Source organism: Ursus americanus, chromosome 2 (genome assembly GCF_024610735.1).
Source record: "Ursus americanus isolate L20-20 chromosome 2, mUrsAme1.1.p, whole genome shotgun sequence".
Lineage (NCBI taxonomy): Eukaryota > Metazoa > Chordata > Mammalia > Carnivora > Ursidae > Ursus > Ursus americanus.
Window position 1 is genome coordinate 16,070,943 of NC_142128.1, and position 16,262 is coordinate 16,087,204.

The 16,262-nt window shown below is 41.3% G+C and overlaps 1 long non-coding RNA gene across 1 annotated transcript; it reads right to left on the reverse strand.

The window, feature by feature from the left end:
- Positions 1 to 1,285: 1,285 nt before the first annotated feature.
- LOC123784779 (uncharacterized) lies at positions 1,286 to 15,587 on the reverse strand. Its single transcript, XR_006777548.2, has 3 exons — positions 15,352 to 15,587; positions 2,860 to 3,024; positions 1,286 to 1,590 (listed from the first exon to the last, which is right to left on the reverse strand). It is a non-coding gene; the product is annotated as an uncharacterized LOC123784779 (long non-coding RNA).
- Positions 15,588 to 16,262: the final 675 nt, after the last annotated feature.

A 16,262-nucleotide genomic window follows, 5' to 3' on the forward strand; every position in this document is an offset into this window, starting at 1 on the left:
GCACAGAGCCCAACTGGGGACTCAATCTCACAACCCTGAGATCATGACCTGAGTTGAAACCAAGAGTTGGACACTTAACCCAACTGAGCCACCCAGGTGCCCCAAATTAAAATTTAAATCAAAAAGTTTACACAAGGGACAAAGAAAGACATTATATATTAATAAAAGTTTCAATACAACAAGAAAATATAACAATTATAAACATTTACACACCTAATAACAGACCATTAGAATATATGAAGAAAAAATTGACAGAATTAAAGGGATAAATAGACCATCCTATAATAATAGTGGGAGACTTCAATACTCTATTCTCAATAATGGATAGAATAACCAGACAGAAGATAAGTAAGGACATAGAGGACTTGAACAATACAATAGGCCAACTATATCTAAGAGACATATGTGAACACTTTACCCCACAAGGACAGAATACACATTCTTCTCGAGTCCTTATGGGATGTTCTCTAAGACAGACCTTATGTTAGGCAACAAATTAAGTCTCAATAGATTTTTTTTAAGATTTTATTTATTTATTTGACAGAGAGAGACAGCCAGCGAGAGAGGGAACACAGGCAGGGGGAGTGGGAGAGGAAGAAGCAGACTCCCAGCGGAGGAGCCTGATGTGGGACTCGATCCCAGAACGCTGGGATCACACCCTGAGCCAAAGGCAGACCCCCAACGACTGCGCCACCCAGGCACCCCTCAATAGATTTTTTTTTTTTTTAAGTAAGCTCTATGCCTAACACGAGGCTTGAACTCACAACCCCGAGATCAAGAGTCACATGCTCTACCGACTGAGCCAGCCAGGTGCCCCAAGTCTCAATACATTTTAAAAGATAGGTATTATACAAAGTATCTTTTCCAACCATAATAGGATAGAGTTAGAATCAACAATAGAAGGAAAATGGGAAAATTCACAAATTTTTGAAAATTAAGCAATGTACTCTTTTTTTTAAGATTTTTTTTATGTATTTATTTAACAGGGAAGGGGGGAGAACAAGCGGGGGAGCAGCAGAGGGAGAGGGAAAAGCAGGCTCTCCGCTATGCAGGGAGCCCAATGCAAGGCTCAATCCCACAACCCTGGGATCATGACCTGAACCAAAGGCAGACACTTAACCAACTGAGCCACCCGGGCATCCCCTAAGCAACATACTCTTAAAGAACCAATGGGCCAAAGAAGAAATTACAAAGGAAATTTTGAAATACTTAGAGATGAATGAAGCAAAACCACGACATATCAAAACTTAAAATGGGATGCAGTGAAAGCAGTGCTAAGGGAAAATTAAAATCATAAACAAAATTTTATTAAAAGAAAAGGAAGATCTCAAATCAGCATCCTAACTCTACAATTTAAGAAACTAGAAATTCAGATGGATTTTCCATCCAGACTATGGATTTCTGTATCAATAAGGATAAGGTAGGTTTTGCGGCAATAACAAACAATACCAAAATCTCAGTGCCTAATATAATAGCAGTTTACTTCTAATTTGTCCAAAATTCACTACAGGAAAGAGAAACTCTCCCAAGAAGTTATCTTCCAGGTGTTATCTCAAAAATTCAGACAGGAAGTGGAATTGTCTCCTGTACCTGGAAACAGAAGAAAAAATTAGTGATCAGTAGTGATGGCTATCATAGAATCCTAACTATGAAATCTTCAAAACTTGAACTAATTTGAGTGAACCAGTGTTCTTAACACCAAACAAGCCTAAATAGAAAATAAAGCGTATTGCTGGGTGATTCAAAAGTAAACATAACCACCATTTGCCTAGTACTTTACAAGTCACTTTCACAGACATAAGCTCTTCTGATACTCATGCTCAAACTACGAGTTAGATGCTATTAACAATTATAATTGGCATTTCTCTTGGGCAGATGCTTTTACGTTTAATATGGATGATTATTACTAGCCTTTCCTGTGACTTAAGAAATCTCCAAAGTTAAAAAAAAAAAAAAACTTTTTCACTGATATAGTCTCAAATATTCGTTTTACTTGTGTTATTTAATTTCTAAAAATAATAATAATAATAATTTCTGACTTTGTGCAAAACTGTTTTAATTATTTTTTATTTTATGTGTATGTGGTGTGCCATAGGGAGTCCAAGTTCATTTTTGTTCATGTGAACAAATAATTTCTCAGTTCCATTTATTGAAAAGATTTTAAAATAAGCTTTTAGAAGGAAATTTTGCTTCTCTGTATTTGTCTGGGGTTTTTTCTTTATTTTTTTTTTAACCATTCATCTATCCAAGTCAATATAAAGTGAGATTCCAGTACCCACATCACACCGCCCGTGCAATTTTCTCTTTGAGTCTGAGTAAATCTGGCACAGCTAGGAAACCACTGCAAAGAATTGTTCTGATCATTTTGTTGACTCCCCAAGAGCAAAAATTATGGACAGCAGTAATATCCAATCATAACGCTTTCCTGCACAAGGCATGTTCAAGGGGCAAAACGTCATCATTTGCAGAAAGTATGAAAATCCAAGACTGGTAACAGTACCTTGTTAGAACTAACCTTATTCAGCAAGATGAACATATAAAAATCTAATCTATTCTCTATTCAGCTAAGGTTGACTAATCTTCTAATAAGAAAATATAATAAGAAAATACCACCCATAACATCAAAAAGCTGTAAAACGTGTAAGCATAAATCTAACATGAAATATGTAAAAACTATATATTTTTTAACTGTTTTGCTTTCCTCAAGGACATCAAAGAATAGAGAGACAAGCCATATTCGTGGATGACAAGGCTTAACACTATAAATACGTCAGTTCTCCAGCAGAGTACTCGGTAATTCAGTATACTCTCACCCAACAGAATTATTATTGAATTTGACAAGCTGATTCTAAAATTCACCTAGAAGTGGGGCGCCTGGGTGGCTCAGTCGCTTAAGCATCTGCCTTCAGCTCAGGTCATGATCCCGGGGTCCTGGGAGGGCGCCCCACATCAGAATCCTTGCTCAGCAGGGAGTCTGCTTCTCCCTCTCCCTCTTGCTGCCCCACCTGCTTTTACTCTCTCTCTCTGTGTCAAATAAATAAATATTTTTAAAAATACATAAATAAGTTTTAAAAAATAAAATAAAATAAAAATAAAATTCACCTGGAAGAGAAAACACATAGAAATAACTTAGAAAACTAAGAAACATATCTTATTGCATCATACCATTCCACAGCCAGAGGTGCCATAGCAAAGCAAAACCCCGAAGCCATTGTAAGTTAAAGTATGGTATTGGTTCTGGAATAAATGCATAAGGCCAATGAAAACAATACTGAATGTATACCCAGAAATCCGGTATTCCCATCAGAAATAATTTATTTCTCTTAATGAAAAAGCAAATACTTTCTTTGATCCCACTTCCCCCACCAGCGAGGGCTCCATTTTTTGCTTCCTTTTTGCGAAACAGTTTCTAAAACAGTCATCTGCATTTGCTGTGCTCAATTCTGCTCCTCCCACTCTCTTTAAACCCATTCCAGTCAAGCATTTGCCCCACCCCAGCCCCCACTCCACCAAAACTGTTTTCGTCAAGGTCACCAAGGATACACAGTGAACTCCAATAGTTGTTTCTCAATCCCCATCTTAAGTGATTCAGCAGCAGCTTTTGACGTTTGAGCACTCCTTCCCGGAACTAATTTGCACATTGGCCTTGGGGGCTCCCCACTCTCCTTGTTCTCCTTCATCCCAGTCCCTCCTCCCTGTTTCTTTTGTCAGTCCCTTCTTTTCTCCCAAGCTCCTAAGGAGGGTCCCAGAGCTCAGTTTCTTAGGTGGCCTCAAGGCTATAAATCTCATCTGTGTGCTGACCATGCCAAAGTTTGTATCTCCATCCCAGACGCCTTTCTTGAGCTCCAAACTCAGATATTCAACTTCCTGCTCGATGTCTAATAAGCACCTCAAACCAAGTATGTTTGGCTCTCAATCTTGCTTCCCACAACTTGCCCCATCTCAGCCTCAGGCAGACAACAAGGCTAGGTAAGACCAAGGCATGACTGATTGGACCAATAAAGACACAATAAGCCCCGTTTAGGTTCAGTTTATTACCTACCCAGATGGCAAAACTAAATTTCCACGTGGTTCTTGTTCTGCAAATCAAAAAGGATGAATTGAAAAAGGGGAGGCAATATTCTAGACTAATAGATGAGACAGCTTTAGTCTGTAGCTCTTGGGGTTGGAGTGGGGGAGCAAGAAAGTTTTATACCTCTTCAGAACCTGGGACACCACAGAAATGGGTTCATGATGGCCTCCTAAGGAAGAAGAGAGGCAAGCAGAAAATGGCCCCAGTGCAGCTCCTCACGGGCCTCCCATACTCTCTGTTCTGGGAAGATCACAGGCATTTTGCCAAAACTCAGACAAGCAGTTGTTTAAGCCTTTGCCTGTGTGGTCTATGTGGCAGTGCCAGGTGGCCGGGCCACCGTAGTGGGGATATTCTCACACATTCAGTCAATAGCAACAGTGCCCTGTGTGATCTGTCGACATGGAGCATATTGTCCCATTCTCCCACCCTTACCTCTCTGAGCTCTTCTCCTTCTCTTTGACCCCTCGCTCCTTCCACTCCAGCCATGCTGGCCTCCTTACTGGTCCTCAGACATGTCAAGCACACTTCCAGCACATGGGCTATTCCCTCTAACTAGACTATTCTTCCCCCAGATATCTTCAAGACTCATTCTCTCACCTCCTTCAAATATGTGGGGTATCCCATGAGTCTATATTCAACTTCACAAATCCTCTTTACCATGTTTCTTCTCCCTAATTTTCTGCCTTTGCCCTCAAGAGAATGAGCAAGGTAGCAGGGTCTCCTTAATCTCTCGTGCCCCACATGGCACCCAGGACTGTGGCTCCTGTCTTCCTAACACAATCTCCCAGACCTATCTCTCCAAATCTTCCCCTCACTCCCCACCTACACAGACAAGTTACTTCTGTCTAGACTTCTCCAATTTGCTTGATCCACCACATTCAAAGGAACTGGCCACACAGGAGCTACCCTTCTGAGAAGGTTCTGGGAAGTACAAATAACACAATATTGTTTGTCCATTATGCTTATTGCTGAGAAAAGTTCCACCTGAATGTCATTCTTAGCAATCTGGTTAAGCCTTTGGGTCTGAAGCCAGACGAAGGGGGTTAAAATCTTATCTCTATAAGTGTTTGATCTTAATTAAGTTAGCTATTCTCTGGACCTCCTCGTCCTCATCTGGAAAATGATGGTGGTAATAGTACTTAACCTCTTGGAGTTGTGATGATTAAATGAGATTAGCAGATGTCAAAGTGCATGTTTTGAATATTCAGTCAACATTAGCTATAATTATTCTATGCACTGTGTCTTGGGTTGACCAATGATATGGCTAGCACATCCCCGTTGATACATAAAGGGTACACTGGCCTCAAAGCTGCCTGTTGCTCTCTCAGAAGCATTCTAGATGGTTCCACATACTCCCTCAGTTGTCCAAGCAGGGATCCAAACTTCAGGCAGAAGGAAGAAACAGTTGTACCATATGCTTTGTGGGAGTCTTAGGTATCCCCCCCAAGATCACACTAAGAACATGGTTGGCAGAGGCCACTTGCAGGGCAAAGACCTCATGCACTGCGACCGCCCCTGAAATACTTCTTCCTCTATCTCGTCCTTGAAAGAAGTGGCTCAGGACCTGACCTGAGCAGGACTGAGGAGAAAATTACTAATTTCTGGAATAGGACAGAAAGGAAGTTGTATGTCCTTCACTTGAGAACAGAAGGAAAAGAACCACAAACTCTTTTATCTGACATTTTTGCTTCTAGAGGAAAGGGGTAGACACAAATGTCAAAGGGCAACAACTTCTCCCTAACTCCACAAGAAAGATCATTTCCAGGGAGTAGGTCAGATGTGTCCTAAGATACATGACTCTGTTCAGTCCCTGACAGTCGAGCCAAGCCTACAAAACCACCGTATTTGTTTTGTTTTGTTTTGTTTTCTCTTGGTTGTATTAACATACAAACAGTATTTTGACCATATTAAAGAAAACAAGAAAAAGCAACATGCAGTCCCACTTCCATCATATATCAGGTTTACTTTTTTTTTTTAAGATTTTATTTATTTATTTGACAGAGAGAGAGACAGCCAGTGAGAGAGGGAACACAAGCAGGGGGAGTTGGAGAGGAAGAAGCAGGCTCCCAGCGGAGGAGCCTGATGTGGGGCTCGATCCCAGCACGCCGGGATCACGCCCTGTGCCGAAGGCAGACACTTAACGACTGAGCCACCCAGGCGCCCCATAGATCAGCTTTTCTGCACTCACTCCCAGCACAGATATAATTTACAAATTTGCCATGATAGGGTAGGTTTAATTCTGTACCATGGTTTTGTGATATAACATTTTAGCACAAATATTTCATATTTATACCCATTTTAATGGGTATAAATTCCACCTCCTGGGGCAGATACTTTAGCAGGTTAACTCCACCTCCCTCTCCCATGCCTCTCTCCAAGAGACAGACTAGAAAAGCTGTCTACAGGATTCCCCAGCCCGCCTCCAGTGGCCATGTGATCCCATTCTGACCAATGAGATGGAAGGGAAACCTTGATGGACAAAGAGGCTGACCTTTCCCCTCCCTGAACTTTCTTCCTGAAAAGCGGACGTGATGACGGGAGCAAACTACGTTGTGAAGGAATAGAGGTCACAGGAAGGGAATGAAGTCTATTCACAGAGAGGAGCCGCTATACCATGAGGGGAGCCACACAGCCCCTGAGAGAGACCTGGAGAGTGAGTCCTGGAGCAGCCTGGATTCTGTGGGTGCTTTCCGGTTTTAGTCCAGCCTCCACACATCCTCATACCTGATCCCTATGTCTCCACACCAAGCCCCTATTTTCTTGGGGAAATTCAGGCAGGTGTCTATTCTTTATAAACAGGCAAGCTTCCAGGTATTACAGCTGTTCTTACAATGTATAGTCATGTTGGTGGCCCCAGAGGATAGAGGCAATTCGGGGTTTTGTTCTTTCTGTGCCACAAGAGGAGAGGAGGCTGTGCATACGCCGGAAGCCCAGGACTGCTGTCCGAACTACTTGTTTCCTGCGCAGCATTGCAGTTCGAAGCCGACTGCAGATGATTTCAAATTTTTTATTCTGTTATCAAAGTACACCCCCAACTTCTGGCTAAATAAGGCCAAGGATCAAGAGGGAAAAGGGCTAGCATTAGATTCATTTTTTTTTTTTAAGATTTTATTTATTTGACAGAGAGAGAGACAGCCAGCAAGAGAGGGAACACAAGCAGGGGGAGTGGGAGAGGAAGAAGCAGGCTCATAGCGGAGGAGCCTGATGCGGGGCTCGATCCCATCACGCCGGGATCACGCCCTGAGCCGAAGGCAGACGCTTAACAGCTGAGCCACCCATGCGCCCCTAGATTCATCTTTATACCCTATTTGAAGCAGCATCAGTCAGTAGAAAGCCAGCTGAGCACAGCACTGCTCTGTGGAGAGTCGCACATAAATATACCTGGTCTGACTTGGCCATTGGAAGCCACCCGGCGTCATGGTTAAGAACATGTCAGTTAATCTGGGTTCAGTCCCTAGCTCTGCTTTCTACTAGCTGTGTGACTTTGGGCAAGTTAACTTACCTCTCTGAGCTTCGTTTTCCTCATAACTGTTAAACCTTAAAAATAAAACAGTTATTTTACAAGCAAAAATAGATTTATTCGAGAATAGCACAGAAAGGCAATTTGGGATACGGAAGCTATGACAAAACCACGGGCAAGTACAACAAACAAAGAAGAGGAATGTTCTTTTATAGAAAAGGAGGAAGCTGGGAGGAATTGTTTTGAACAACAGTTCATTGGAGAGAAGCAGAGTTCCTGGCGATGACAGTTTCCCGTTGGCTGAATTGCAGGGGTGGTCAAGTTCTTATAGGAGATGCAGTATACATCTTTCCTTGTTGGAGCCTATAATTTATAATTCTTTCCTGTTGAGGATTCTTCTGTTGGAGTCTGTAATTAGCAAGTCTTCCCGTAACTGAGGTTGAGTGGTACAGTTTCCTCTTCCAGCCTCCCACTCTGGCCTCCTGGCTTTGCTTTAGTGAGGTTCCCTTTTATTAATTTTCACATAATTGGAAACCATATTACTTACGCATGGTGAACATTTGTTGTGTCAGGCTACTCAATACCCATTCTTCCCTTGTTTTGCTAATAGCAGCCCATTTCCTTTTGACCAACGACCCCTCTATCATTGTATACATTTCTTGGTGAGACAATAAATCAACGTAAGTTAAGGTGCCTTACCCCCACCTTAACTAAATGAGTAGCCTCTTGACCAAAGTAAGACCAAATGGACTCTCTACTTTTTTTTAAGATTTATTTATTTATTTGAGAAAGGGAGAGCGAGCACATGTGAGTGGGGGGAGGGACAGAGGGAGAGAAAGAATCCCAAGCAGACTCCCCGCTGAGCACAGAGCCCAATGCAGGGCTGGATCTCATGACCTGAGCCAAAATCATGAGTCAGACGCTTAACCAAGTAAGCCACCCAGGCACCCCTGGACTCTCTCCTTTTAATTTGAGTTTTGAGCACAGTGATGCAAGGCAGAAACTTAATATTTGGTTTCTTTCTCTCCTGTCAGGACTGCCAAAGCCATGGTTTCTGTCCTCTCTGAGTCTGCTTGCCTTCCATCCTATAAGCCACCATATTTCCTTCCAGTAAATTTCATTTGTCACTTCTTAGCCAAAATCTGTTTCTGTTGGTTCTGCCCAATAAACCCTACCTGATCCCCTACTTAACAACAACAACAACAAAAACAAAAAACAAAAAGATTGTAAAGATTAAATAATGTGGGGCGCCTGGGTGGCTCAGTCAGTTAAGTGTCTGCCTTCGGCTCAGGTAATGATCCCAGGGTCCTGGGATCGAGCTCCATTGGGCTTTCTGCTCCGCAGGGAGTCTGTTTCACCCTCGTCCCCTCGTCCTCTGCCCCCCCCCCACTCATGAGTGCCTCCGCTCTTTCTCTCTCTATCTTTCAATCAAATAAATAAACAAACAAACAATCAAGATTAAATAATGTATGTGAAAAGCTTAGCACCGTGCATGGCATGTAAGATGTACCCAACAAATGATACTTTGTATTAGTTGAGGCTGAGGTTTCATTGCCATAATAAGACACGAAAATCACAAAGCCTTAAACCAGCCTGCCTTATCGGCCGTCCAGGGAGGTTCGAGAAGCTCCACGGTATTGGAAAGCCAAGCTCCTTCCAGCAGGTGGTGTTATCACGAGGTATGTCTTCATCCGCTTCATCAAAGACAGCCTACCATCATGTCCACCTTCTCACGGGCAGGAAAAATAGAGGATATGCCTCTTTCCTTCAAGGGTGTGACCCATAAGCTACACCTATTTCCCTTCCCATCTCATTGGCTGGCATAGTCACACATAGCTACAAGGGAGGTTGAAGTTTAAATTCTGGAAAAATTTGGAGTTTTAATTTCTAAAGAAGCAAACTGATACCAGGAGACAACTCGGTGTCTCTGCCACATTGTCATTACCATCACACTAACTATCCTCTGGTTACAACATCTGGTACCGTTTGACAAATAACCACGTTGCTTGACCTTATCTTGTATCATGACAGTCACATTCAGCTTCAGGGTCTCCCTATTCAGGGTTTTACAGACCTGTTTGGGGGTTTGGGGAAGGGCTGCATGTATAAGATCCTTCCTCCAGAAAAGTTTTGTGCAGCTTAAATAAGACCAAGAAATAGGGAGATGGGGACTTCATGGTTCCAAATGAAGAAACACATGTTAGAGAATGGGCTAAGCCTGGAGAGGTCAAGTGAGTTGGGCATTTCCTCCTCCAAGGGACTCCTCAGCAGGGAAGGGGACCATAGTAAAGCTAAATATCACCCCCAAGAACACCTTGAACTCAAATCCTGAAGGTCATAAGTAAGAGAGATGGACTCAGTCTGCACCAGAATGCTTCTGACTACCAACAGTTAGCCAGGCACATGTGAGGAACCCTCTGCTATCTCTCCAATTCTTTCTTCCCAGTGTCTCACCCTGGAAGAGCTAGCTTTCAATTAGACAAGGAAAGAGAAGAAAGAGGATTGAAAGAGCAGATCACACCCCTGTCACCTCAAAGTACCTAGAGCCGAAATAGACCCAAAAGTCAGTCCAACACAAATGAAACAAGGGGATGTATGTAAATATACATGAATTTTCAAATAACCCAAAGAAAAAGCAGAGAATGTGGAGGGCTTATTTAAATATATTGGACAGCTTGCTGCCAAATTTGGATAAGAAGAAACAGCTCAACCCTCTAGGTGCCTTCTTTAAAATCTTTCAGTATTTCCCTACCATCAACAGTTAAAAGCCAAACTCTTTAATCCCTGATAATTTAGTCCATAAATAACTTTCAGCCTCATTGCTAGCCATTTATAGTCCAAGCACACTACATCTGTTACACTTGGCATGCCCTATGTAATAGCCAGCATTCAAGATGGCCCCTTTGATCTTCCTCTCTTAATATTCATTCACAACCCTTCCACATTGAATCATGGCTGGCCTGTGTGATCGATAGAATACAACAGAAGTGAAAGTGTGTGACTTCCAAGGCATTTTGGCTGCTGCTTTGCTCCCATGGATTACTCTTTCTGGAGTCTCAAGGAAGCCACCCACCATGCTGTTAAGGACATTTAAGCTACCCTGTGAAGAGGCCTTGATGGAGAAGAACTGAGGCCTCCCAACAGCCAATATGAACTCACCCTCTGTGTCAGTAAGCTACTTTTGAAATAAATCCCTCAACACCTGTCAAGCCTTCAAATGACTGCGGCCCTAGCTGACATCTGACCACAAGCTCTTTAGCTCACATTGAAAACTCTTTTTTCCTGGGTCATAAAAATGCCAATGAAGCCTAGGTAAGATGTAGTGGATGGTTCCATAGTGTCTTTTGCTCTCAAAAGAATTAGTCTGAAGATAGAAACGTGTACGAACTATTGCAACAGAGAACTGAAGCAATAATGTGGCCAAAAGCCGAGTGCATGCAACATGGTGGTGGGGGAGGGAAGGAGGTTAAATTTTGACAGCATTTAGAAAGGAGGAACATCTGGTTTCAGACACTTCCTGCTCACACATAGAACAAGAAGTGTAAGTGGTTTTTTTAAGATATTTATTTATTTATTTAGAGAGAGAGAGAGAGAGCAGGCAGGGGGAGGGGCAAAGGCAGATGCAGAGAGTCAATATCAAGCAGAGTCCACGCTAAACGTGGAGCTCGACACGGGGCTTGATCTCTTGACCCTGAGATCACAACCTAAGCTGAAATCAAGAGTCAGATTAACCGGTTAACTGACCGAGCCACCCAGGTGCCCCAGAAGATCCACCAGTAGGGTTGCTGGAGGGGAGAAGGGTAGGGAGATGGGGTAATTGGGTGATGGGCTTTGAGGGCACTTGACGTAATGAGCACTGGGTGTTATATGCGACTGATGAATCACTAAATTCTATCCCCTAAAACTGACAATACACTATATGTTAACTAAACTGAATTTAAAATTTTTTAAATTATAAATAAATAAATAATCCACCAGAGATGCTAGAAAAGCCATAGCTTGGAGTCTTTTTCCAGAATCTTGATAATGAAAGTTATTTTAAGAGTAGAGAACAGGAAGGTCTTAGAGGTAAGGCACTGAGTCTAGAAACGAACTGAAATTTGAGAAGAGGTTGGAATGATGTCCAATTAGAACCTGGAAGGTGGATCCTGCAAAGATTTAGAAAGTAGAGAAGGGACAAGTTCAGATTTAGTTGTAGATATGGGAATGAGCTGATTAATCTGAAGAACACAACTGGAAAGGCAGCATTAGTAGACATATGTGAAGATTAACTTTGAGAAATAAAATAGAGTTTCTTTAAGCACTGAAGCACATTTTACAAGAACCATTCCATTTTTATGCCACAAAAGACCAAAAATGATTCAGGCCACACTCTATGATCATGGTACATTAAAGTAAAAAATAGAAAGTACCAAAAATAGAACTAAAAATGCCAAATTCTGAAAATTGAACATTTTAAGAAAACAGACCAAATAGTGAACACTTAGCATTATAATATATTTTATAATATATTTTAAAATAATAATAATAGGGGCACCTGGGTGGCACAGTCGGTTAAGCAACTGCTTCTTGATTTCAGCTCAGGTTGTGATCAAGCATCAAGGAAAGAGCCTCACATCCAGCTCCACTCTCAGCACAGAGTCTACTTAAGATTCTCTCTTCCTGGAACCCTCTTACACTATTGGTGGGAATGCAAACTGGTGCAACCATTCTGGAAAACAATGTGGAGTTTCCTCGAAAAGTTAAAAATAGAGCTACCCTACGATCCAGCAAGTGCAGTACTAGGTATTTATCCAAAGGATACAAACATCATGATTCGAAGGGGCAGATGCACCCCAATGTTTATAGCAGCAATGTCCACAATAGCAAAGTATGGAAAGAGCCCAGATGTCCAATGACAGATGAATGGATAAAGAAGATGTGATATATATACACACAATAGAATATTACTCAGCCACCAAAAAGAATGAAATCTTACCATTTGCAATGACGTGGATGGAACTAGAAGGTATTATGCTAAGTGAAATGAGTCAGTAAGAGAAAGACAATTACCATACAATTTCACTCATATGTGCAACATAAGGAATAGCCTGGATGACATTAGGGGAAGGAAGGGAAACTGAAGGAGGGAATCAGAGGGGGAGATGAACCATGAGAGACTACGGACTCTGGGAAACAATCTGAGGGTTTCAGAGGGGAAGGGGTGGAGGGACGGGTTAGCCTGGTGATGGGTGTTAAGGAGGGCACGTGTTATAAAGAGCCCTGGGTGTTATACGCAAACAATGAATCATGGAACACTGCACCAAAAACCGATGATGTACTGTATGGTGACTAACATAACATAATAATAATTTTTAAAAGAAATAAAAAAATTAAAATATTATAATAACAAAAAACTAATTACAACTGACATTGACTGAACATTTACTCCGTGCCAGTTCTAAGTGTGTTAACTCTTCTAATCTTCTTAGAAATCCTATGAAGAAGATATTATTACCCCCATTTTCAGATGCAGAAACTGAGGCACATAAAAGTTATATAATTATACACCAAGTTTTTACAATAGAGCTTATATCTGTTGGTATGCTGTGGGTTACAAATAATAGAGATCCTAATTCAAACAATAGCCAGTATGTTGTATCACAGAACAAGATCGGAGGTGGATTCCGGAGGTGGGCATTCAGCAGCTCAGTGGCATTATTAAAAACCCAGGGATTTCAAGGTCCCTGGCTGGTACAGTCGATAGAACATGACTCTTTTTTTTTTTTAAAGACTTTATTTATTTATTTATTTATTTATTTATTTATTTATTTATTTATTTATTTGACAGAGAGAGCGAGAGAGCACAAGCAGGGGAACAGCAGAGGGAGAGGGAGAAACAGGCTCCCCTCCAAGCAGGGAGCCCAATGCGGGGCTCAATCCCAGGACCCTGGGATCATGACCTGAGCCAAAGGCAGACGCTTAACCAACTGAGCCACCCAGGTGCCCCGATAGACTCTTGATCTTAGGATCATGAGTTCAAGCCCCATGTTGGGTGAAGAGATTACCCAAATAATAATAATAATAATAATAATAATAATAATAATAAAATTTAAAATCTTTCTCAACCTTATAAAAAATTTTAAAATAAAATAAAATTTAAAAAGAAGAACCCAGTGATTTCATGTCATTTTTTAAAATTCCATGATTATGTTAAACCGAATTATTCTCAAGTTCCTCTTTACAAGGGTTCTCCTTGCTTTCTCTTTTCCATATGAAAACGAGGCTTATTTGCCTAAAATGTTTAGCTTTCATAATATCTAGTACTGCAGTTTTTTTAACCTCTTGCTAGACCCTTACAACTGAATTCACAAATTCCTCATGCATTCATTTGTTCATTAAAATTCAGTAGTATGTATTAAGCAACTATTATGTGCCAGGCTTGGTAAACAAAGCACAAAAAGTCCCTGCCCTGCTGGACCTTTCTAGAGTTGACCCTTGAACAATACACAGGTTAGGGGCACTGACTACCATGCACTCAAAAATCTACATATAAGTTTTCACTTCCCAGAAACTTAAATACTAAATTATATATATATTTATGTATATAAATGTGTATATATATACATAAATATACATTATATATTTATTGTATATTTATATATAAATATATAGATATAAATACCAAGCCTTACTGACAACATAAACAGTCAACACATTTTTGTATGTTCTATGTAGTACATACTATATTCTTACAATATAGTAATTCAGAGAAAAGAAAATGTTACTAAGAAAATCATAAGGAAGTGGAAATACATTTACAGAGCTATATGTACATTTATTGAAAAAAATCCGGGTATAAGTGGACCCATGCAGTTCAAACCGGTTGTTCAAGGGCCAGCTGTATTTGGGGAGTGTCGCAGATGCTGTCAGCACCCTGCCCTCAAATCCCTCCTAACACCCTCAGAACCGGACAAACAACTTCCAGAGGGCTGCTAGGCCTGCAGCCCGTTAAGCCAGAAAGGCAAAGAAATTAATGCCCATCTCACCCCCAAAGCAGCTCTCAACCAATAACTTTCAGAAGTTGGAGTATAGATACCCTCGCTCCCTCGCACATTAGGTGGGATAATTCTAAGATATATTTTTCATTGTTTCCCAGCACTTCCCCTCTGGATTAAGATCTGGTCACCCGCTGACTTAATAATGCACCCTTTGTACAAAGTTTCAGTTGTGCAGGACGAATAAATTCTGGAGATTTAATGGGCAGCATAGTGGCTATAGTTAATAATACTATATTGTATATTTGAAACCTGCTAAGAGAGTAAATCTTAAATGTTCTCAGCACAAAAAGGAAAAAAGAAGAAAAAAAAGGTGACTATGTGAGGGGCGCCTGGGTGGCTCAGTCTTTAAGCGTCTGCCTTCAGCTCGGGGTGTGATCCCGGGGTCCTGGGATCGAGCCCCGCATCGGGCTCCCTGCTCAGCGGGAAGCCTGCTTCTTCCTCTCCCACTCCCCTGCTTGTGTTCCCTCTCTCGCTGGCTGTCTCTCTCTCTGTCAAATAAATAAATAAAATCTTAAATAAAAAAAAAGAATACCATGCGGCTCTTGATCTCAGGGTCATGGGTTTGAGTCCTGATTTGGGTGTAGAGATTACTTAAATAAATAAACTTTAAAAAAAAAAAAAGGTAAGTATGTGAGATGATGGATATGTTAATTAGCTTGATTGTGGTAATCATTTCACAATGTATACATATATGAAAACATCCGTACACTATAAATACATACAATTTTTATTTACCAATTATACCTCAATAAAGCTGGAGAAAAATTTTTTAAATGTACCTTTTATTGGCTGCCTTGCCTCTCTGCCCCTCTGCCAGTGATCCCAACACCTCTCAAACCAACGCCTTGTACCCAAATCTTTGTGTCGGGGTCTACTTCTGGAAGAACACAGCCCAAGGCAGATACAGATGATAAGCAAGAGAGAGGAAACTGCTTCAAGGAAGTCCAGCACCCCGGGTGTGAAATGCAGCTGAGGGGTAAAGATGAAAAGTGCCCACCAGATTTAGCAACATAAACCTGACCTTGTAAAAGGTCATTGCAGAGGTGTGGGGCATGTGGAAACAAGATTGCTGTGGCTTGAAGAATAAGTTAAAAAAAAAAAAAACTAGATGTGGTCTCTACACCAGGAAGAGGAAGAGGTGATAGCTTTGGGGGCTGTGGCCACAGAAGACAGAGATAGATAAGATACAGAGCTACCCTACTGTATAGAGCATCTAACGCATCTGGACATACTCAGGAGATTTAGACAACTGGCAAGGATGTTGACTACTGAATTAGTGGTAGCCACCAAGATAACTAAGAAAAAAAAAGACTACTACTAACTAGAGAGAAAACAAAAAGTCACACAAGAGGGAAAAACAAATCAGAATATATTACATTGCTTGGCCATGAATAGCATTTACATAATTATAAAGATGTAAAGCCAGAACATTGATTTATTTTTTTTAATGTTTTATTTATTTATTTGAGAGAGAGAGGGGGCATGCATGAGCCGGGGAGAGGGACAGAGGGAGAAGCAGGCTCCCCGCCGAGCAGGGAGCCCGATCTGAGGCTCAATCTTAGGACCCTGGGATCATGACCTGAACTGAAAGCAGATGCTTAACCGACTGAGCCATGCAGGTGACCCCAGAACAACAATTTAATCAAAAATAAAACTTTAACTGTACTTAGGACGGAAGAAGGGAGAAGTG